Genomic DNA, 24,653 nt, shown 5'->3' with positions numbered 1-24,653 from the left:
GCCTTATAAAAACCTAAAAAAAAAGTGCCTCACAAGGTAGAAGACACTGAAGAATGAGGATAGACAGCATAGGATATTCAGTGGAATCTATCAGGGTCTGTCTCTTAACTACATTCTCTGTATTTGCTCTTAGGCAGAGTATTCACAATTTACAAGCAAAAGAAGCAGTTTTAATACTTCAACTAGTCATATTTTTATTTTTATTTGTATATACACTTTTGTTGTTTTACTTTCCTACTGAACAATGAGATGGAGGGCAGCAGTGCCTATAGATTAAGTGAAGGTTAAAATTATAGTCCCTAGTATGGGAATAATTAATTTTGTTTTTAAGCCAGAAATTCGAAGTGTTTCCTGAATTTTTATTTGATAATTTATCAGTTTCATTAGAATAATTTAAAGCTCTTATAAACTGATGAGTTTCATTGATTCCATTACAGGATTTCTGAGATTTCCTCTTAACTTTATTGTGTTCTCCCCAGGCTTTTTTAAATAATCATAGCAATAAAAATTCTCAGCCTGAAGCCAGAGTTAATGAAAACCTATTCTGAAATTTACAATGAACCAGATTCATTTTGCTTTCTGATTCAGATTTAATCATTTGTGACTATTGTAGCAAGAATGTATATGGAAACTTTTTCTTAACCAGTTGGGTAAGCTTCATTGAAGGTACTAGAATAAAGTTCTCTGATACTATGGGATAGTTTACAAAAGTTTTCATAAAAGACAACCTAGTCCTAAAAGTCAGTTAGAATGATTGTGAGTAAACTTAGGGATCTCAAAAAACAGGCCAACCCTGACAGATTTTATTTGTAGAAGTGGATTGGATTATGACTTCTGTTGTATGTATACAGGTAGATTGTCAGCATCCTCCTTGTTGTCAATATATGGTTTGTAAAAACAATTAGAGTGATATACGCATTCATATGTTTCAGAATCACAAGGGCAGCAAGATAATTCAGTGGATAGAGCACTGGTCTTGGATTCAGGAAGATGGGAGTTCTAATCCTGCCTCAGTCACTTGCCACTTACTAGCTGTATGACTTTGGGCAAGTCACTTGAACCTGACTGCCTTGCATCCAACACCTTCTCCAGTATTCATGATTTATATCTGGCCAATGGAACCAGATGGCTCTAGAGGAGAAAGTGAGACTCATGACTTGGCACAGCACCCACCCCACCCCCAAATCCAATTCATGTGCTTGTCATGGCATCACCTCCCTGATGTCCTGGTCTCCTTCACAAATGAAGGACAAAGAACATACAGTGTTTCAAAATGTTCTTCCATGAGTGAACATCTTCAGTCATGGAAATTTATTTAACGGTGGTATTGGAAATAATTCTAGTCATCTTCTGTTTAAAACTGAGCAATTTAAAAAGGCTAGGATTCATTTTTGTTGATTTTAGCATCATTATTATTTAGTTTTGCAAATTCATCTTAAAGGACATGATAGGTAAAATCATTATCATGAGATGAGTCAGAAAATTGGTGGATATCATTGTTTGCCTCCATGTTTGTTTTGATTTAAGAGAAAGAACATTTCTTGTAAAGCCTTTGTAAATTGATGAGTTTTGGTCAAAAATGTGATGAAATGTGTTGATTTTAACTTCTCATAAGATAAATATTTGTTTCTTTGATAATCGTACCTGTTGATGAAACCACATGTGTAGGTTTCCCCTTCTGGGTTATAATAGTGTTACTAAATATTGTCAAGCAACCTTGAGCTAAGTTAAATGGGTAAAATAAATATCTTCAAGAATTTCCTTAAATGAAACTAGAAGTTTTTTACTGAAGGAAAATTTGCATTCTGTGCCATTTAGAGAATACATTTAAAAATTCAACAATAATAAATGTTACAAAAAAGAAAGAAAGAAATGATGGGCATGAAAAATAGAGAGAAGTAAGGAAACATCTTTGTGAACTGATTTAAAGTGAAATAAGAAAAGCCAAGAAAACTGTGTGTGTATGTAAGTACACCAATTTCAGTAGAAAGAATGGCTCAGCAAAAATATTAAAAGTGATTTGTGGAAAACCAAATGGACCTGAAAAGGAAACATGGGAAGACAACTTTGCCATACCTTGTCCAAGAGGTGAGAGGTCCACAAGGGTTATACAAATAACATCCTTTGTCCAAACGTGTCTAATCCTCCCTAAAACAAAAAATACTCTTCATCATATGGCATGACATTCAAGAAGGGAAAGAGGAAGAGACAAAAAGTGATGCACTGGTGATGTAAGAAACGGAAAATGTCAATAAAAATATTTAGAAAGAAGTCAACAATCTTGGGGGTAGTAATAGAGCAGGGTAATGTGGAAAGAATGGAGTTTCAGTCAGTGATCATCAACGGTAGATCAAAAATCTGTACTACAAATCAGTGAATATGGTACCAACTGTACGGTATCAGGACCAACTGGTCCTGTCTCATTTCCTGACTGACTTCATCTGGGCAAAGAAATTTCAACTCCAATGGGACACTTAGCTTTCCAAAAAACATTTGCATCCTGTTAAAAACTGAAAGGCAGAACAGTGGATAAGATTAGGTGTGCAGTATACAGAAGCAAACAAACTAAAACAAAATCACATTTAATAACTCCAAAGACAGCAACTGGATAGGATTGAGGGAAGTTAGAATATGGAAGCTGATATAGAAACAAACAGATAAGATAAAAGAGAAGTGGTTTGCCAGATAGTTGATGGGTTATCAATACCTCTCAGCACTTATCAAATTAAATTACATATGTTCTTTGAGTGTATGATGATATAAAGGAGTTGATGCCATGACCTGCAAGTAAATACCATTTAAGTGAGAGAGAGCTGTGCAAAGTAACCAGGCTCACTTTCTCCTCCAGGGCCCTCTGGGTCCAGTGGTCAGATATAAATCAGTATGACTGGAAATGGCCATGGATGCAGTGGAAGACCTTGGCTTTTATAAGGTAAAGTCTTTAATGGATCTCAGTTTGAGTGAGCCAATCCCTCTTCAGTGGGAAAGCCTGAGAAAGAAATGAAGCAAAAAAATGTTCTCTTTTACCTACTCAAAAAAACAAAAAGAGCAATATGGGAGTGGAAGACACTCAAGGTTTCTTGACAATAGAGAAAAAATGGCTTTTTATATTCTGCCTGAGCCAATTTAGGTGTTTAAGGAGAGTGAGTCAATAGCCAAATGAAGGAAGAAGGAGGAAATTATTCACATCCATGGATAGGGGAAGAAGTTATGATAGAAGAAGTGAGAGTCACAGAAAACAAAATGGATAATTCTGCTTCTGTAAAGTTGAAATAGTTTAGCCTACAGACAACAAAGGCAGGCAAAATAAGAAGGGAAACATATATGTGAAGAAACACACCTTTGCATTAAATGTGTCTCAGGCTTATTGTATATAGGAGAAAAAGAAGGAAGTGCTTCCATTTCCCAAGGTTAAGTGTCGTTCTCCAATAGTGCAAAGGAACAGGAAATTTTCAAAGAACAAAATGCAAGTAGGTCATCAACAAATCCCTCCAAATGAAAGAAATGTCCATTAAAACAACCCTGATCTTTCAGGTTGAAAATAATAGTGATCCACAGCTTCAGAGATAGTCCCCTCTTTCTGGTTGACAATAAGATTCACGGAATCCCCCCACTTTTTTAAACAAAAGAGATATGAGGAAGGAAAGGGCCAAAGTTCCCACTCTGCCTTCTCTCTCCTCAGGTCTAAGACAAAGCCAAGATGGAGAAAGGGAGGATGGAAACATCCAAGTGAAGAGGGGAGTGACCCCAAAGGCTTGTTCCTGCTTGTCTCCACCAATCCCACCCCACCCCAACCCCTCAGCCCCCAAGCCCCAGACCCCCAGACAAATGTCTGGACAGACAGGAAGCCCCAGGCAGGGGCAACCCCAAAGGGCCAGCCATGTGGTGGTTCACCCCAACACATACATGTATACATCCCCACACACACTCGCACAGAGGAATGATTGGACATATTTACATAAGATATGCAAAAACAAAAATATGTATATCTGCCAGCCACCTTTACAGACATCCTCCTGAGGACTAAGAAAAAACAATCAAGGGGAAGGATTCATGAAAATCTTGAAGGGGGGAGAAAAGGAACAAAAGGAGAATAAAGGGAGGGACTGAGGCAGGACCAGAGAATGGGGTACTTACCTCCCTCTCAGCCCTTGGGCATTTTCAGGACCCTCAGGAATGGTCAGCCTGGAAGATGGAGGGAAATGGGGATAAAGAAGGGGAGATCTGTAGGGGAGGGCAAGGCAAGTGGTGAGGGGCCCAGATCTTCTCCTGCTCCCTATTACCTCACATACTCCAGCAAAGACAAATAAGCTTCCTCTAAATATAGGGTGGGAGGGGGCCAGTACAATGATGTCACTAAAGGGTGGGGCTTGTCTTTTCCATGAGTAGAGTGGGGAGGCAGGAGGGGGGTTCTGCGACCTGAGGCTCAGAACAGTGGGGACCTCCCCCAAAGCTTTCTCTCAGTTCCCATCACTCAGTCTGGGGAGAGGAGGGGACCTGGCCCTGACCAGGGGCCCAGGGTTCTCAGGGTACTCTGCTGGGACTGGGGGTTGGGGACAGTAGCCCAGCTCATCTTAGGGTGGGGGAGGGTGGGGGAGGGTGGGCCCCTTTGTGGAAACTTGGAGAGAGAGGCCCATGGAGGGGAGGGGTAACTCTCTGAATGGAAGAGCATAAAAGGTGCAGCAGCATCTGTGAATCACCAGCCTTGAACAGCACTTGGACTGCATACAGCCCCCAGAGCAGAGGAGGAGGGGGCTGGTCTGGGGAAGGGGCCATGCCTCAGCCTCCTTTTTCAAGGCAGGAGGAGACAAAGATGAAGGCGAGGTGGGGAGAGACAGAGGGGAACACATGCACCAACCCAATGTCTACCCCTTTTGTTTATGTGTGGAGACTCTAGTCTAAGTCCTCTAGAAAGTAACCCTAAGAGGGAACTCCACCCTCCCTTCTGGTTCAGTCTTTTCTACAAAGTGATTTCATAAATGTCTTTCTAAAACTATTTCAGATTTGTAATTTTATTCTCTCCAACACCAGCTGCCCTGCCACTAGTGAACTGGCACAATGGAGACAAAAACTGAATTGGAGTCATAAGACCTGCACTAGATTTCTGCTTTCTCATTGTGAGATCTTAGACAAGCCACTTCAACTCCCTGAACCTCAATTTTTCATATCTACAAAATGGGAATGATAGCACCTCTGCTAAGAGCATAACAGACTCCTTGTAGGGTTCAAATGGGATGCTTACAAATTGTTTTTCAAGCCATGACACGCTATAAAGTGTTTATTATTATTATTATTATCAATATCATTATTATTATCAATATTATTATTAGAATTACTATTTGCTTGTTCTTATTTTTTCCAGAGTTTACATATTGTGCTGATGACTCATCTTTTTAATGTTCTTCACATAAATGCGCCGAATTACTGTCTGTTGTAACTCAGTAAAATGTTCACTCATCTGGGCAGACCCCATGAATATATCTTTAGGACAATTCTAGGAGGAGGGACTATGGGGATCTCATGTTACTCACTCTCTGTCCATGTGGCTGTCAGGTTTTTCCCCTAGGTCTCTATATGTTGAAAGCTTTTCATTCACCCAGTTTAGAGATTAGGACCACTTGGTAAGTTATTAAAAACAATGTTTTTGAATTTGTATAAATCAATCTTATGACTAGGAGATGGGGACAATAAATTTGTTTCATGACAATGTGAGGAATGTGGGGTTGCTTGGTTTCCACAAGAATGTGAAAGGAGATTGTTGGTTTCCATGCCAAATATGGGGGTCTGTCTGTATTTGTGCCCATGGACAGGTATGTGAGTATAAGATAAAAGACTTAGCTCCAACCTGATCAAAACCTGAGTTTAGATCAGATCTGCTCCATCTAGTTCTGAGATAAACTGGTTTCTGTGTCCTTCTCCTTTAAGTATGCTCAGGGAGGATGTTCTTCTCTCCTCTGTGTTCATGTGTGCTGATGTAGAATTCAATTCCAAATTAGTGTAGTGAGCCAGGATGGGGAAAAGGTATGAGGGTGAATGTATCAAATAGAATATGATCCTGGCCAACAATAGGCCTTAAGGAAGAGGAAAAGCCTTTCAAACTCCATATAAGTCCCACTATTGCCATGATATGGGGCCCCTTTCCTTAAGAGAGGTAGTCCATCTTTGCAAAGATATTTTATTAAAAGTCATTTTACTCACTCTGGATGATGTGTTTATAATGATGAGCCATTGATAACAATATTCCAGATCTAGTACAATTCATTTTTGAATTCTCCAAGATATTCTGAGGCCACTATTTGCAATAAAACATTTGTCATCTTCTCTACTTGGAAAGATTAATTTCTGATGGGTAATTTCAGGCACAAGTTCAAGCCTTGCTAAGTATTCATTAGTTCCAATCAAAAAAGAGAGAATTAGACCTTCCTGACATCTCTTCAATAAACCTGCTTCAATAAACCCCCACTCTTGCCCAGAGCTCATTAACCCACACTTGGGCTATGAAAATAGTGTTTCTGCCTTCCTCAAGTCTCCTACTCTAATTCATCCTCCATTGGGCAAATAGATTGTTTTTCCTAAACTGCAGTTCCTATCATGTCACCTCCACCCCCAGTACATTTCAGTGCTTTCCTATGATCTTCAATATCAGTAGTAAAATAATCTCTTTGGAGGTCAAATCACTTGACAACTTGCCTTTTCTGCATTTCCAGTCTTATTATGCCTTATACTACTATAATTCCCCCATTAATTCTGGGTTGCAGTGAAATTCTCCTCCTTGCCATACCTTGAATATGATGACATCTCCGAACTAATACATTTTCCCTGGCTTATGGCCAGTACTGTTCTGGTATACCTCCTCAGGTTTAATAGGACTCCTTGGAGTCCAGACTATTTAAATTCTCATTCTGATGAATACCCTGACAGGCTTTGTTATTAGATTACCCAGTAGATGACTGAAAAAGAAAAAAAGAAATCCCCCTGGAAATGTGTGAGATCCAGAGAGTTGGGGGGAAGCTAGCTGTGAAGAAGAGAAGAGAAAGGGGACCTCTAGCAATGAGGGTTGGGGAAAATGTGTGAAGTAACACACTCAGGTCACTAGAGTATAGAACACTGTCCTGAACACCCAAGGGCCCTGATTTCAAATTCTGCTTCAAAACATGCTTACAAGTTGTGTGAGGTTGGGAAATATGTGGAAATTGTCTTAGCTACTTGGGTCCTTAAATGATAGAGTTGGAGTCAGTAGCCCTCAGGGTTCATTCCAGCTCTAAATGTCTGATAATATCAGTGATAGACAAAATGAAGACCCTAGTTATTTGGGGGTCATTTTGAAAATCAGGTCCAAAGGTTCTAAGCAGCACAGAGAGATAAAGCAAAAGTTGCCTACAGAGAAGAAGGTTTTGGAGGGGAGCATTTTTGGAAGGCAGCATGAGCTAAATTCAGATCCTAATTCACATTCCCAATAAATGTTTAACCTTGGGGAATTCAGAGTGTGTCAACCTGTTTCCTATGTTATCATATAAACAAGTTGGATTCAATGGCTCCCAAGGTTCTTCCCAGCTCTCAACCTATTACCTTATTAGTGATGGGGAGAAAAACAAAAGACTACTTATGATTGGGTCGGAATGAGAGTAATGGAAAATAAAATCTTTTGAGATGGGAGGGATTGATGAAGAGAGAGAGAGAGAGAGAGAGAGAGAGAGAGAGAGAGAGAGAGAGGACAATGAGATATATAAAGATAAAAAAGGAGCAAGTGGGTGAGATATGAAAAACCCAAGAATTGAGAAACAAAAGAAAGACACAGAGGCAGAGAGACAAAAAAAGCCACATGATAATGAGCCAGGGAGGGAGAAGAGACAATTGTGAAGGACAATGAATTAAGAGAGCCCAGGTGAGCAGCAAGTACATTGGGAAAGAAACACTTGGCAACTGTAGAAGGCAACTTTGTGTCCTAGTGGTTAGAGTACTCTTCTTAGAGTGGACTCATTGAATTTAAATCCTAACACAGCTTCCAACAGAGAAATATTTTTGTTCTGGTGAAATCACTTAAACATTGTCTGCTTCTTTTTTTCCCTCAGCAAATGGATTGCATGGTATTTGATGGAGCCTATTGAGAATCCCTCTGATTTCCAGAAAGAGAAAAGGCTGTTTCCTGGAATTAAACTGTTAGAAAGTTATAGGGAATCAAGTACTAGACACAAGGAGACAGAAGAAAGCCTCCACAGGCAATCAAAGTGTGTGCAGGGGGAGGAATATTTAGAGGAAAAGAGCCAGGTCCTCTAGAAGATTCTTCTAGAGAGTCACAATGACTTCAGTCCAAATCCTAGTTAACATTCTGATTATTTGGGGTTCAGAAATCTAGAGTACCTAAACTTCTATATTCTATTAAACTGTAATAGAATTCAACTCAGTGGTCCCTTGGGTTAAATCCACCTCTAAACGTATCATTATAGTCATGAAAGGAGAAAAAAGATCACTTATTTATAGGTGAAAATTAGAACAAGTAGAAAAAAGTTTTTGAGGACAAGACAGAAAGGAGGAGGAAGAAGAAGAGGAATAGGGGAGTGAAAGAGGAAAGAAAACCACATATTAAGGAGTAATTGAGTGATGGTAGAGCTCATTATGCAGGAAAACGAGGAAGAAAGAAGAGATAAAAAGTGAGGGAAAGATGTTAATGGGAGAGAAATCTATCACTTATAGAGTAAGCCTAGAAGGTGTCCTATTAGAGTCCTATGTTTGGAATTAATTACTTGATTTCAAATCCCACATTGAATTCTGTCAAAACTTGTATGTTTTGGGGAATTCTCTTTTCACTTGTAAGTCTTAATTATTTTTTACTGAAATCATCTGGCTCATCTTGGTGGTGTCTAACAGTGCTGAAGTTCAATGATATGAATTCCAGAGAGAGAAATGGTTGGCTACTTTGGATTAAGCTTCTAATAGATTTAAATAGAGAGAGAGTTAGAGGCAATCAGGCATTGAGCAACAGAGTAGGTGAAAGAAGGATGCATCCAAAGGAAATAGAAGTGTGTACAGTGAGAAAAACATGCTGAGGAAAACAGCTAGTCTCCTAGTGTACATTTCTTGAATGTCAGAACCACTTGAGTTCAAATCCTAATAAATATTCTGAATCTTTTACACTGAGTAATTCTGTTAGAGCATCTAAGCCTTTCTCTTATTTTAATATGCTCGATTGGACTCGATGCCTTCTAGGGTGTATTGTGATTTTAACTGAGGTTCAGCTTTGTTCCTGCAAATGACACTCTCACTGGCACTCGTGAGAATGAAAGTATTTTAATTATACAACACAAGGAATAGATTGATTACAATAACATCCAATACTGCAGAAAATGCATTAAAGACAAAGGGTTAGTAATACTATGATCAAAGTAGAAGAAAAAGATAAAGACAACATCACCAATTCGGGGGAGCACCAACTCTGAACAGTCCATGGCTGGGGGAATCCTTTGTTCTTTTTTCAGCCGCCTTGAGTCCTGACTGGGAGAGGAAGGAAGGAAGGAAGGAAGGAAGGAAGGAAGGAAGGAAGAAAGAAAGAAAGAAAGAAAGAAAGAAAGAAAGAAAGAAAGAAAGAAAGAAAGAAAGAAAGAAAGAAAGAAAGAAAGAAAGAAAGAAAGTCCCAGGCAGAAAATATTCTCCATGGGTGAGATTCCTGCCAATGCTTGGAGCCTCAGAGGATTTATCAGTGGAGAACAAAGAAGGCTAGTTTCTAATTTATTTTGGAGGGATTCCAGAGTTCCTTTAACAGAAAATATGGGAAAAGTCTACAAGTTTACCAGTTTGAAGAAATCAAAGAAATGCCATAGGGGGCTGGAAGATTTTACCTTGAATAAAGTCCATACTGTGAGTATAGCCAGTTCTCACCCAGTGCTATCTGTATTCCAAGGAGTGGCTGGCTCCTGGAATCTTTGGAATGCAGCCAAATCACCTATGGAATATCTGGAGAGGGGGGGGGAAGGTAAATTCGTGAGGAAGGCATTTCCTCATATGGGCTCCAGAGAACTTACTTATAAGAAAACTTCATTTTCTTATTCATAGGGTTAATTCCATCTCTAAATGTATGAATACAGCCATCAAAGTGAATAAAGGAAAGATTAATTATCTTATTTATGTTTGGTAATGAGAAAAAAGATAAAAGACTTTTGAGGGGATGATAGGAGAAGGAGAGAGAGAGAGAGAGAGAAGAGAGCAAGAGAGAGTCAGAGAGAGTCATAAAGCAATAACAACAGTGGCAATGAGATAAAAAGAGAAATTCAGAGCTATACAAAGACAAATAGAATAGAGATAGAATGTAAAAGAGAAAAACCACATGGTAATGATCAAGAGAGTGATGAAAGTACCCATTATGGAAGAAAATGAGAAAGAATTAAGTGACTGCAGGTGAGGGAGGGATAATATTAGTGAGGTTCAGAGAGAGAAAGAGAATCAGATACAAAAATGAAAGCCAGAAGGTAGCTAGGTGGCACTGTGGATTAAGCATCTTCCCTGAAGTCAGGAGGACCTGAGTTCAAATCTAATCCTCAGACACTTAATAAATCTCTAGCTGTGTGATTGCTTTAAATGAAGTTTAAAAAAGAAAAGAAAAGATGAGGGATGGAGCCAAACATAACAAAATGAAAGGAAACCATTTCATAAAGAGCAAAGAAATGTTAGAAGAGACCATTTTGGGGTGCTCAACTTCAAAGGGATATGAAAAGCTCTAAAGCAAGAGAACCCCTGAGAAAGGTAGGGCAGACCAGTTAGGTGTCCTAGCTAGTTGGACCATTATACTTGAAGTTGGCTGAGTTTGAATTCCTGATCATGTAGAGACAAACTTTCTAAATCTGTAGAAGACCCTTATCCACTGTAGCCTCTGTTTTCATCTCAGTCAATTTATTCTGCTGGATTGATTTGTATTTAATGACTCACCAGATGTAGGAGCCTCTGGTTTCCAGAAATCCAAAAAAAAGTGCCCACTTGGAATTTACTTTGAGAGAGAGAGAGAGAGAGAGAGAGAGAGAGAGAGAGAGAGAGAGAGAACTGGGACATGAATCATTGAGCATGAGAAGAAGACAGAGGCAAGTGTCCACAACAAATAGATGTATGTGCTTTGATGGGAATATGTAGAACAAAACACCTAGATATCCCTGTGAACCCATCTTGGAAGTCTGAATGATCTGAGTTCAAATATTCATTAACATTTTTAATTAGAATCCATTAGAATGTCAATCTCTGACCTCTGAAATTGCTCATTGGCCCCTAGAGAACATACCAGCTCTAATTTATGATGCTATTCATGATAGGTATAAAATGAAAAGACCAGGTATCATTAACTGGCAATTAGAGGAAGGAAATAAAGAATGAGGTATCAAAGGAAAGATAGAAAGACAGGGAAATAGTCAAAGGAAGAACCAGAATGAGAGAGATAGAGACAGATGGATATATAGAGATAAAGGTAGAGAGTGGCAGTGAGATAATAGAGAAAGCCACAAACTGATACACCAATAGAGACAGACAGATACTCACTGTCACAGAACCACAAGATAGTGAGCAAGGGCAATAAAGCAGAGCCCATTATGGAAGAAGCTGAGGAATACAGTTAAGAGATCCCAGTGAGTGACAGATAGTGAATGAGATGTTGAGAGTGAAAAATACACAGAGAGAATTATGTGGCAATGAGAAATAAATTGAGGGAAGAGATAACTAATCTACAACTTTGTGAAAATGGGTTTGAGACCTTAGAGGATAGAAAGATGTTAAAAAGAAGAGAGACCACATAACTGTAAGGTAAGCCAACTTGTCCTGGTTTTAAAAAGCATACTGACTCTTAGATTTTATATCCCCAAAACATCTCTGACTTTTTCTACTTTATAAAAGTTTTTCAACTGTGTCATTCCCATATTTTCTTTAGTAAAATCATGGAACTGGATGTGCTGGTTTCTAAAGTAGGGAATAGTTCATCAAAGGGTACAGAGTGAAGAAAACACAGTTGGAAAGGGGTAGGATAGTATGTGTGTATCAAAATTGTGCCATGTAGTGGAATGATCTTTGAAATCTTGGGGACCTGAATCCAAATCTTACTTTACATTGTTGATTTCAAACTTGAAAATTCTCTAAGAGTGGGAATGCTTCTATTTGTTATCAATAAAGGTAATTTAGCTCAGTGATCCTTACCCTTCCTTTCAAATTTCTGGCACCAAAATTAAGGTGCATCTTATACATGGGGAATTATAGTATATGCCTTTTCCCTGGCTTTTCTGCACCTCAGTACTGTTCTACCTACTGAGGCTTCATAGGGCATAGACCACATCCTTACAGTCCATACAATTTGAGGTCTCACTCTGATGCACACACTGACAAGTCATGTTATAAGATAACCCAGTGGAGGACAGAAAGAAAAAAAAAGGAAGCCCTTTGGAAATTTATGTGAGCGACAGAGTTGGAGGGAAGTCAGCAGTGAGGAAGAGATAGAGAGAAGGGGCCCCTAGCAATGAGGGTCAGGGGAAATGTGTGAAATGGCACAGTCAGGACATCTAGAGGACAGAACCCTGTCCTGGTTAGACATGAGCCCTGATTTCAAATTCTGTTTCAAAACATACTTTCTAGCTGTGTGATTTTGGCTAAGTCACCAGAATTGTCTAAATTGCTTTCTTCTATTTCAAAATGATGAAATTGGAGTCAGTGGGCTTTATGGTTCATTCCAATTCTTAATATCTTATAGTAATAGTGACAGAGAGAAAAGGAAGAAACTATTTTTAAATTCAGGGGGACAATGAGATAAAAAAAAGTCTGAGCAGAGCAGAGAGAGAGAAGGAGAAAGGTTTCTGTGGACACTAAGGTATCTGAGGGGGACTGGTCATGGAAGTCAGGGTGTGTCCAGTATGAATGCTAATTCACCTTCTACATAAATGTTTCACCCTGGAAAAATCATCTAGAGTATTATTTTTACTTCTGTTTCTTTTGAGATGTGGATTTGATGAGTTGGACTCAATGGCCAGTTAGATTCCTCCTAGATCTAAATATATGATCATATTAGTGAGATAGAGAAAATTAAAAATAAGATGTAATTGGGTAAGAATTAGAGTGAGGAAAAAAAAAACCCTTCTGAGGATGGAGTGAACAGGAGAGACTGAAAGGGGAAGAGAAGGAATGAGAGACTGGGGGGGCAGGGAGGAAAGAGAGATTGGGAAGTGAGGGAAGCATTGAGAAAAGGAAGCATAAAAGGAGAGGGAGATAAACAGATAGACATATAGAGTTAAACCTAAGAGAGGACAAGAGACAAGTCGATAGAATCATTTATATAGATGAGAATCAGAGGTGGCACAAAACTGAAAAAAAGAGAAAGAGAACTCCTTAAAAGTCAAGGAATAAGGAAAGAGATCCTTTTGGGATCAGTGACCAATTTATCTATGAGACCAAAAGACATGAAAGGTTAGTAAACATGGCAAGTAGGAGCCAATCCTGTCCTTGATCATAGGGTAGTGTTCTTAGGATTGATCAACTCTACATCAGCGGATGACAAGATCTCTTACTGTGGAGAAATCCCATTTTCACCCTCAGTTTTCATCTTAGTCATTTCATGAAGCTGGGCTTGATGGGGTCTAAAAGACCCTCTACCTCTATTATCCTCTGCTTGTCAAAGAGGGAAAATCATGTCCACTTGTTACTAAGCTTGAGTAGAGTTAGAGCTAAGGAAAATGAGGCAATGGAATTGGTTTCAGTGGTCCCTATGGTTCCTTTCTCATATGGATCTGTGGTTATGGTTATGACAAAGAATAAAGGGAAAAAAACTTATCATTGAGTGGGAATTAGTAGAAAGAAAAAAAAAACCTTTTGTCAAAGTGATAGAGAGGAGAGGGAAAAGGAAGGAGAGAGGGGCAATCTATGACTGGGAAAGAAAGAAATAAAATGAGAGAGACAGAGAGACAGATCCATATGTGGAGATGGAGAGTGGCAGTGAGATCGAGTAAACCACAGACAGATACAAATAGACAAAGACAGAGAGAGAGAGAAAGAGAGGCACACACACAGAATCACAGGAGAGTTCTCAGGGGAGGGTGGGAAGAGACACCTGCCTAGTGTTGATCAAAGTCAGTGGAGGTATCATAGTGGATAGAAAATTCTCCTTAGAATTCAGTCACTGAGGGGACAGCCAAGTCTCAAGCCAAGCACTGATCTATCCATCATTTGGGCTGGTCGACTCTCTGCAGGTCTGTTTTTCTGCTTTTAATTGGAGTATTTTTAAAAAAGGCTTTTTTTTGAATATGTGTTGGGGTGGTTGGTGGTAGGAGGCAACAGAGCACCAATCTGAGGGGCAGGAGCAGAAGGAGATCCCAGTACTCTATGGCCATGGTTATAGAGGTGCTTTTTGGAATGCAGATTTCTTATAGACTTCCTTATATAAAGTCAAATGTGCATGATGTAACTTTACAGAAAGCAAGATCTGTCTGTATTCCTTTCAATTCCAATTCAGTATTCTTTAGAGACCTCTCATATCTAAGCTTCCAAGATTCTATTCATCTTATTGAATTCTTTCTTATTTTCGGTTAGATTTAACTAGCTCTGAGAAGGAAAAATTGAGTTCTTCCACTACTATTGTTTTACTGTCTTGGATGTAATTCATTTAACAGTTCCTTTAACAATCTAAATACAGGTCATTTCCTACATATATGTTCATTTTTGATATTACTTCATTTTCTATGGATCCTTTGAACAAGTTGTAGTTTCTTTGCTTGCCCCCTTTTAATCAGGGTTCTTTGGGCTTTGGTTTTGTAAGAGATGATCATTGCTATCCCTGAAGTTTTTACTTCAGAAGAGGTATGCCAATTTCTCCTTCAGTCTCTTTATTTTACCTATGTTTATCTCTTTGTCTTAAATATATTTCTTGTAAGCACATAGAAAATAATATTGTAGGAGTGTGGTTTCTAATCCATTTTGCTACACATTTCCATTTTAACAGTAAACTCATCCTCTTCATGCTTATGATTATTAGCTATCATTTAACCTCCATTCTATTCTCTCTCTCTCTCTCTCTCTCTCTCTCTCTCGCTCTCTCGCTTTTGCTCTCTCTCTCTCTCTCTCCCTCTCTCTCTCTCTCACTCTTGCTCTCTCTCTCTCTCTCTCCTTCTCTCTATTTCCCCCTCTCCATCTTTTACTATTATTCCTCTTCTAAAGTCTCTTATATATGACTGTTGGCCTTCTTGTATTGGTTCACCCTTTTTTCACCACTTTTATTTTGTATTATCCTCTACTTCTACTTACCTATAGAACAAGATAGATTTTGATGTCCAAATGAATCAGTACATATTTTTCCTTTGTGAAACAATTTAGATGTGTGAGGTTTGACCATGGGCTGACTCTTCCATTTTCCACTCTCCTATAAAAGTTCTTACTTGCTCACCTATTTTATGTGAGATCAATTTCCCATTCTTTCCCTCCCTTCTACCTTCTCCAAGAGCATCCATATTTCACACCCATCCATATATTTTACATTATCCCTACCTTTGTGCTTCGTTCCAATGTAAAATTGTTCTACCACCACTAATAATGATAAAATTCTTGGAAAATATGTGATTAATTTTCCCTTATAAGAAAGTATACAATTTAACCTTATTGAGTTTCTTGGTATTTCTCTTACATATTTACATTTTAATGCTTCATTTTGTTCCTGTATTTGAAAGTCACATTTTTTGCTCTTGTCTTTTCATCAGGATTGTTTCAAAGGCCTCAATTATTGGAATATTCTTTTTTCCCTCTTGATGGCTTTCTGTAGAGAGCAGGACCACAGTAATTGGATTGTTCTCCAAGCATGTGGTTCCAGCCACAAGCATCTTGTCCGCTGAGGATTTGGAGGCTAGATGTGTTTTCACATGGAGCAAACCTGTAGTGGGTGGTGTAGGAAAGAACCTGAAAAGCCTTTCTGGACAAAGAAACCAACCTTTATTAAGAGAAGCCAAGGGGTGGTCTCAGAATGCACTGGACAGACTGGAGCCCCCCCCCCCCTTCATATCTCTCAAAGCTTGGCTTCTTTCCTCAGAAGGCTTCCCAGGTTCCTTCTTACACTGGAATGTTCTCAGAGAGTATCTTCTACACCAATGTCTTTTCCTCTCAGTGTTCAGAGAGCTGTTTTGCCAGAAGGCAACTGCATAGGAATGAGAATTTCCTTAGAAGGATTATTTTTATCCCCAGGTATTATCCCCTCCACATTCAGAGACAGAAAGTGCTTCAACCAAAAGCAAGGCTAAAGTAAGTAAAGGATTCTTAGGGATACTATCTTCATCCAGTGTCTTTTCCTCTGAGTGTTCTGAGATTAGATGTGCTTCCACAGAGAGTAAGCCGGTAGTAACCAGAATGTTTCTGAAAGCATTTCTCCCACAACAAATATCTTTTCCTCTGTGTATTATATAGCTGGGTTGATATTCTCTCTCTCTCCTAAAACAAAAAAATACAATTTGTCACATGGCTTGACTCTCAGGGAGGAGAGGAGAGGAAGGGATACCATCAAAATGTTTAAATTTGGTCAAGAATCTGAAGGGCATTACGGAGGTGGAAAGAAGAAAAGAAAGCAGTTTTGGATTGCAGAGTGATGCCTTCCATGTCTGCAGACTCAGGATAGGAACTTGCGCTGTGATCTCCAGTGCTGAGAGAGGAGACTTTTGACTATTTGGCTCATTTATACACATCTGGCATCCACGTGTCTGTCTTGTGTCCATCCATGATTGTACACCCTATGTCTTTCTTCATTCCACATGTGGTCTGTCCTCTCTTGACTGTGGCAGTGTCCAGTCTATATGTGTCTGTTCCCCATGTGATCTTCTTGATTCTGACCAGACCATCATGAGGTCAGCCCCAACACCCACCTAATTTTCCTCCTGCTCTCTCTTCTCTGTCCCCAGACCCCATGTGTCTTTACACCATCCCTTGCTTCCCTCCCTTCACCAGCATTTGACCTGAGTCCTCCTCTCTTCCTTCCTTGAAGACAGATCTGTGGGCAATTTCACATTATGGTCAAAGTTGCTGTCCTGAGAGGTTTTCCCAATGATGCCTTTTCACAAAGGAAACCCTGGAAGTAGATAAAAAACTGATGGCATGATTGGAAAAGAGTGTGGCAGAAGGTAGGAGAGCAACACCTCATAACACGTATCAAGTCAAACTATAAATGAATAAATTAATTAGGTACAATAAATGAAATAATAAAGTGATAGCTGCTGATAATGGTCAATGAGACATAAATGAAAGTTCAAATTATAATCATTACTAATCACTATGTTACAGACCTCTAACTCATGAATTCATTCGTCAATACCTATTGATTGCTTCCTCTTAGGGGCTGTGCACAAAGAAGGACAGGTGGCTAAATGTAGCAATCAACACATATTTGTCAAATAACTCCTGCATAACCAGGCCTGTGAGAGATTCTGGAGATGGAAAAACTATTAGGGACACAGTTCCCAAACACTAGAAGCTTTTGTTCTAATGAGACAAATGCATGAAAGTATGCAGAGAATAAAAGTAAATGAAGGCAAAGTACAAGGCAGTCTGGGAGTGAGGCCACTAGCAGTGGGGATCAGGAGAGGCTCATGGAACAGGGGATGCTTGGATTGTGTCCGGATGGAAGAGAGAAATTGCCTGAGACAAAAGGACAGAGGGCCAGCTTCAGAGTCAGGAAGGCTCAGAGTTCAAGTCCTGCTTTGGACCCCACCAGCAGCAGGCCCACAGTCAAGTCTCCTAATCTCTTAGCTCCCCAGACAGCTCTGAAAGATCACAGAGACATTGAGATGGGTTATCAGTCTTAGTGAGGAGGCCAAAAGATGAAAGAGAGCTTGACTAGAAATACCCTGATTTACCCTGGCCCAAAGTCCCATAGGTTGCAAGTGCCTGAGGGTGGATTTGAACTCAGATCTTCCTAACTGCAGATGCCATGCTGTAAGCACTGAACCACCTAGATAGAGAACTGTCCAGTTCCCAGAAGACTGTGGCTAAGCCACTGTTCAGGAGGCTGTCTTGAGGACAGCCAAATGTATGGAAAGATTTTCAGAAGATTTCCAGTCACTCAGTCCCTTATAAATTCACCACTCAACCCAAGGAAAAACTCTAGTTGTCCTACCAGAGTTAAAATCTTTTCTAATATCTTTATGGATTGTCAGTGTAAGGGTCCTGGAGTATGACCTATAAATCTCACAGAGAATGTGCATTAACTTTTATGTAAACAGAAAGAGAAGCTTGAAGTATCCCTTTGGAAAGCTTGCACTTGACCAACATGCAACTAAAGATAGAATGATTTAATTAACCTCTCATTAAACAACAAATTAAAAATCCTGAAAATCAAGGGAAATTAAAATTCTAAAATTACTGAACTAAGAAATCAATCTAACAGCTGGTTTTTTGAAAAAATTTTAAAAAGAAAAACCATTGGTAAATTTGATTTTAAAAAATAAAAAGTCAAATGATCAGTGTCAAAAATGCAAAAGATAAATTCACCACCCATGAAGAGGAAAAGAAAGCAACAATTAACATCTATTTTGGTCAAATAAATGAGAACGCCTACATGAAATACATGATTATTGGCAAAAATTTAAAAGCCCAGGTTATCAGAAGAGGAAATGGAATACTTCATTACATTTAAGAAATAAAAATTGAACACACCTACAATGAACTTCCTAAGGAAACAAAAACCCAGATCAAGATGGATTCTCAAGTGAATTTCTACCAAATATTTAATGAAGAATTAATTCGAATTCTATATAAAGTATTTGGGAAAACAGGGGAGGAAAGAATTCTGCCAAATTATTTTGATGACATAAATTTGGTGGTGAGACCCAAACCAATGAAGGTCAAAACAGAGAAACTATAGAGCAATTTTTCTAATATATACATATATATATATATATATATATATATATGTATATATTAGATATAGAGATATAGATGCAAAAATATTAAATGAAATACTATTTTTAGGGGTTCTTTTCGAAGGCAATGGGGTTAAGTGTCTTGCTCAAGGCCACACAGCTAAGTAATTATTAAGTGTCTGAGGCGAGATTTGAACTCAGGTACTTCTGACTCCAAGGCTGGTGCTCTATCCACTGCCCCATCTAGCTGCCCCTAAATGAAATACCTTTAAGGGAGATTACCACAATTACCAGGATTATACACTATGTCCAGCTGGGATTTGTGCCAGGTGTTCAGGTCTGGTTCAATAGCAGGAAAACTATCAGATGAATAAGTGATCATATCAATAATAAAACCAACAGAAATCAAGTGATTATCTTAAGAGATGCAGAAACAACTTTTGACAAAATGTCAAATTCCTAATAGAAATATCAAAGAGCCCAGGAACAAAAAGGAGTTTTCCCTAAAAATAAGTAAATCTCTCTAAAACCCTCAACAAGAGCTATCCATAATTGGAACAAAGTAGAAGCCCACTCAAAAAAGATGAGAAGTGAAACAAGAATATCCATTATTACCACTATTCTTATAAACTGTATTGGAAATGTTAGTTCTAGCAGTAAGAGACCAAAAAGACAATGGAAGATATTAGAATAGAGAAAGGGAAAAATACTGTCACTATTTGTGATGATATTTTTAGAGAATACTAAAACATCAACTAAAAAACTAGTTGAAATCATTAACAACTTTAGCAATCTTGACATTAGCATTAACTTTAGAATTAACGACTTTGGTTGGTTTATAAAATAATATAACATAAATCCTCAGATTTTGATTTTTTTAGTTTGACTGTAGTATTAAGCTCCTCACTTTAGAATAAGATTGCACTAACATGTAAGCCATACAAACATATTATCTTAAGTGTAATTATAGATTTTGTAAATAAATAGATGGCTAAGACTTAATTAATAGAAAATAATTTAGTAACTGATATATACATCAGTGTCAGAATAAAATGATCATAAGACATAATCTTGTAAAGACTTACTTGTTCTTTCTGACATCTGGAAAAAAGAAGGGAATTAATAAAAGCTTAATTGTTTAGACCTCTTGAATAAATTCCCTTAGCTAGAGGTATATGCTGAGTGGTATAATCTTGAATGGTTGGATTTCCTTTTCTGGCAACTGAAATTACGAATTTGTATAGTAACCACAGGTCCCTTGTAAGGAAGATTTCTGGCTACAAAAAGCTTCAGCTTTGGGGCAAGACCTTCAGGAGCTATCTCCTTTTAATAGTTCAGTGTTGACTACAATATGACTTTGGGTTCAGAAAGCCTGAAAAGAAGCAAACCAGATGAATGACCTGCCTTGTCTAACTGAATTATACTCAAAAAACTTTTCCTAAGATTGCTGATATGTTTTGTTTTGTTTTTTCAGGTTTTTTTTTTTGCAAGGCAATGGGGTTAAGTGACTTTCCCAAGGCCACATGGTTAAGTAATTATTAAGTGTCTGAGGTCAGATTTGAATTCAGGTACTCCTGACTCTAGGGCCAGTGCTCTAACCACTGCACCACCTAGCTGCCCCCTGCTGATATGTTTTTAATCCTCTTTTCTGTTATAAAAATAAGCTCTGTGAATCCTCTGTCACTAATTACTGTGGAATTAGGTGTCCTGACTTTTGGGAACCTCTCGTCATTCTTTTAAATCATTGTTCATTTACTTGGAAATTTAGTACTTGAAAATTACTTCATTCTTCAGATAATTAATTTTTGCAGACAGAGCCAGTTTCAGCTCTGAGAGCACTGAGACTAGAGACAGTAAAGAGACCTTCTGGTTAGTCAGAAAGTAGTTACAGTAGGTCCCTGTGCTAGGACTGGACACAAAAGTGGAAAGAGTTTGGACACACACCATTGCTTATGGAGACTTTTGGTTCAGAGAGAGAAACACTTCTGGTAAAAGGAGACAGAGACCCTGAAGAGCAGCTATCACATCTGGTCACAACATATCTCAGGGACCCTGAGGAATAACATCACCTATGATCCCAAAGGAACAGAGACCCTGAGGAGTAGTATCAGTTGCAATTCTGAAAGATCAGGGGTTCTTCCTGGTTAAGGAATAAAACATAGAGCAGGAAAGCAGTGACCAATCCTCTCCCCAAATCACATCAGTTTGTGACCACTATCAACTTTCAGATTCCCATATCTGGATCTGAATACAGCCATGTGAAAAAGTCTGAAGCTTCAGACAATCCCTTTTCCTTTGGAGCTTTGCTGAAGTATAAAAGGCAAGGGTAGAAATCATGTTTGCAGACAAAGCAAAAGCAAAGCTGAAACAGACTTAATTCAAAGAGATAAGTAGGAAAACTCTATCTTGCTTAAAGGTACCATAGACAATAATGTGATATCAATATTAATCTAATATACATCAAATGACCAAGCACCTGACTTCTTAAAAGAAAAAATAGATGACTTACAGAAGAATATAGACAAATTATACTAATGGTGAACCAAAATTTCCCCTCTCAGAATTACACAAATTTATGTATAGAACATACACAAAGGAAGTCAAGGAGACAACAAGAATATTTTAAAAGTTAGACATGATAGATTTCTGGAGAAAACTGAATGGACATAGAAATAAATACAATTTTTTTCTCAGCTGAACATGGTACCTTTACTAAAATGAGCAACTCAGGGCATAAAATCTCATAACCAAATGGAGAAAAAAAGAAATACTAAATGGAGAACTTTACTGAACTTTTATAGACCAAATTGTGAGATGAATTCCCTAGTTATGGAAATCTAGATTGAAAATTAACTGGGAAGTAAATAATTTAATCCAAAAGAATGAATGAATCAAAGAATAAATCAGAGAATGAAGCAATAATTTCATTTATGAGAGATACAAAAATGAGGCAACATAACAAAATTTGTGGGATGTAATCAAAACAATACTTAGGGGAAACTTCTATCTGTAAATTCTTATGCATATAAAATAGAGAAAGAAAACTTCAATGAATTAGGCATGAAATATAAAAAAGTAGAGGAACTTCCGGCCAAGATGGTGGAGAGAAGACAGGCACAGTTCTAAAGTCTCCTGATCTCTTCCCCATCTATCACATGAAACAAACCTCTTAAAAGAAATCCAAACCAGGAAACCCAGAAAGAAAAGCCAGGAGAGGAAAATCTACCTCAGGCTTTGTCTCCTGAAGCAGCCTTGACTGAGTACAGGCAGGTGAGTCTGAGCTCCCAGGGAAGATCAGCCAGACCAACAGCTGAATCGGAACCGGGAGTCTGAGGGCCTGAGAGCCAGAGCTGCTGGATCAGCGGTGGGGCTGGACGAAGGGGGCTTGGGTCCGCGGGGAAGCAGAGGCGCTGGTGTTGGTGCTGTCCCCTTGGAGCTTGGGGAAGGGACTGTGGGGAGAGGTCTGGTGCAAGAGAGCTGCAGACACCATTCCTGGGCTCCTCGGGTCTGAGAAACTCTGAGCCCAAGCCTCAATTGAACTGAGGCCTCCTCCCAAACAAATGCAAATTATTTCTGCCTCAGGCCCAGGTGTGTGAGCAAAAGAACCAGCCCAGCTGAGGAATCACCTCAGGCCAGGGTAAAGCCCACCATTGATTGAAGGCAAAAGAATTCAATAGCTCCAATTCCCTTGCTCAAGCAAAGGGAGAAGGTCTCGCAACCAAGGTCACAGACACCCCAGAGAGGGCAACCAGCACCTGCTACTGGCCATCCAGAGAAACTGCATTCAGTAAAGGCTTTAGAGATCCCAAGCCCAGGTGAACCAGCCCCACCCACCTCAAAGTCTTAGCATAATGAAGAAGGGTGAGCAGAAAGGTGGATCCATAGAAAAATTCCTGGAAGGGAAAGACCCCAACCCAGAGAGACCTGGAAAATCTGAGGGGAATACAATCTGGTCTCCAGCACTTAAAGACTTCCTTGACGAAATAAGGAAGGAGTTTAAAAATCAACTGGAAAATTTGGGGGAGACAATTAATACCTTGCAACAAGAAAACAAAACCTTAGAAAGTAGAATTGGACAATTACAAAATGAGGACAATTCTCTCAGATCCTCAAATGAGCAAATGCAAAAAGAAATTAATTCTCTCCAAACCTCAATTGGTCAAATGGAAAGCTCTTTCAAAAGTAGAATTGACCAATTGGAAAAGGTTAATGAAGAAAACTCCTCCCCCAAAAAAATAATGGAATCTGCAGAAACTAATGACTCCACAAGACAGCAAGAGTCAGTTAAACAAAATTAAAAAATAGAAAAAATAGAAGCAAATGTGAAATACCTCATCAACAAAACCACTGACCTCGAGAATAGATCGAGGAGGGGATACCTGAAAATTATAGGACTTCCTGAAAACATTAAAGAGAAAAAAAGCGTGGACTTAATATTACAGGATCTAGTGATGGAAAACTGCCCTGACATCATGGAATCGGAGGGCAAAGTAGTTACTGAAAGAGTACATCGATCCCCACCAGAAAAAAGATCCTAAAAGGAAAACACCAAGGAATGTTGTGGCAAAACTTCAGAACTATCAGATAAAAGAGAAAATCCTGCAAGCAGCCAGAAAGAAAAAATTTAAATATCAAGGAGCCACAGTAAGGATCAAGCAGGACCTGGCTGCATCAACTTTAAGGGATCGAAGGGACTGGAACGAGATATTTTGAAGAGCACTGGAGCTTGGAATGCAGCAAAGAATCTACTTTCCTGCAAAGCTGAGCTTTCTTTTCCAGGGAAAAAGATGGACATTTAACAAAATGGAAGAATTGCAAAAATTTCTGATGAAAAGACCAGAGCTAAAAAGAAAATTTGGATATCAAACAGGAGGTTCGAGAGACACATGAAAAGGTAAAAAAGGGGGGGGGGGGCAGTAAAAGGAAAAAAATGCAATTCAGCAAGTTGAAACTGGCTATATCCCAGCACGGCGGGGGGGGGGGGGTAGAGACTCTCATAAATCCTGAGAAATGTAACTCTAACAGAGAGACTATACCTAGCCAGAAATGATGGACATCCATGACCTATCCATGAGGCTGATATCTAATAGGATGTAACTGGCTTTAACAACACTGGGGAGAAAGACTCTAATAACTCTCAGGAATTTGGACTCTATTCAACAGAATATACTGAACTAGAAGGGACACACACTCAGAATTTTCTATGACTTAGATAGAATGATCTAAAAAAAAATGCACTACCTCCCTAAAAAGGGGGACAGGAAAGAGACGGGAGGAGGGAGGGGATTGAATGGGACAAATCTCATTACACTAAGAGGTACAAAAAACCTATGGTAATAGAGGGGAAGGAAGGAGTAGAGGAGAAACACCTGAATCTTCTTCTCATCAGACTTGGCTTAAAGTCAACCTACACATACTCAGTTAACTTATAAAACATCTAACCTTTCAAGAAGTAAAAGGGGAAAAGGGGAGGGGGGACAGAGAAAGGGAAGGGGAGTGGAGGAAATAAGGGGAAATAACAAAAGGAAGGGAAGGGAACAGGGAAAGGGGAAAGAAATGGGAGGGTGTGATATAGGAGGGCAAACACACTGAAGGGGGTGGTATTCAAAAACAAAATACTGGGGAATATGGATAAAAGGGGGGAAAGTGGGAAAAATACAAACAGAGGGAAGATAGCACAGAGGGCAATAAAGAATTAGTAATCATAACCTTGAATGTGAATGGGATGAACTCTCCCTTAAAACAATATGCTGCTTACAAGAAACTCATTTGAAGCAGAGAGATACATATAGAGTAAAGGTAAAAGGTTAG

General features: G+C 38.9%; 1 long non-coding RNA gene across 10 annotated transcripts in view; it reads right to left on the bottom strand.

Moving 5' to 3' along the window:
- LOC141497619 (uncharacterized) overlaps window positions 1–24,653 on the bottom strand; it is a 160,705-nt gene that overhangs the window by 77,285 nt on the left and 58,767 nt on the right. The gene's annotated exons all lie outside the window — the stretch shown is intronic.

Source organism: Macrotis lagotis, chromosome X (genome assembly GCF_037893015.1).
Source record: "Macrotis lagotis isolate mMagLag1 chromosome X, bilby.v1.9.chrom.fasta, whole genome shotgun sequence".
NCBI lineage: Eukaryota > Metazoa > Chordata > Mammalia > Peramelemorphia > Peramelidae > Macrotis > Macrotis lagotis.
This window is presented reverse-complemented; position numbering and strand designations above follow the sequence as displayed.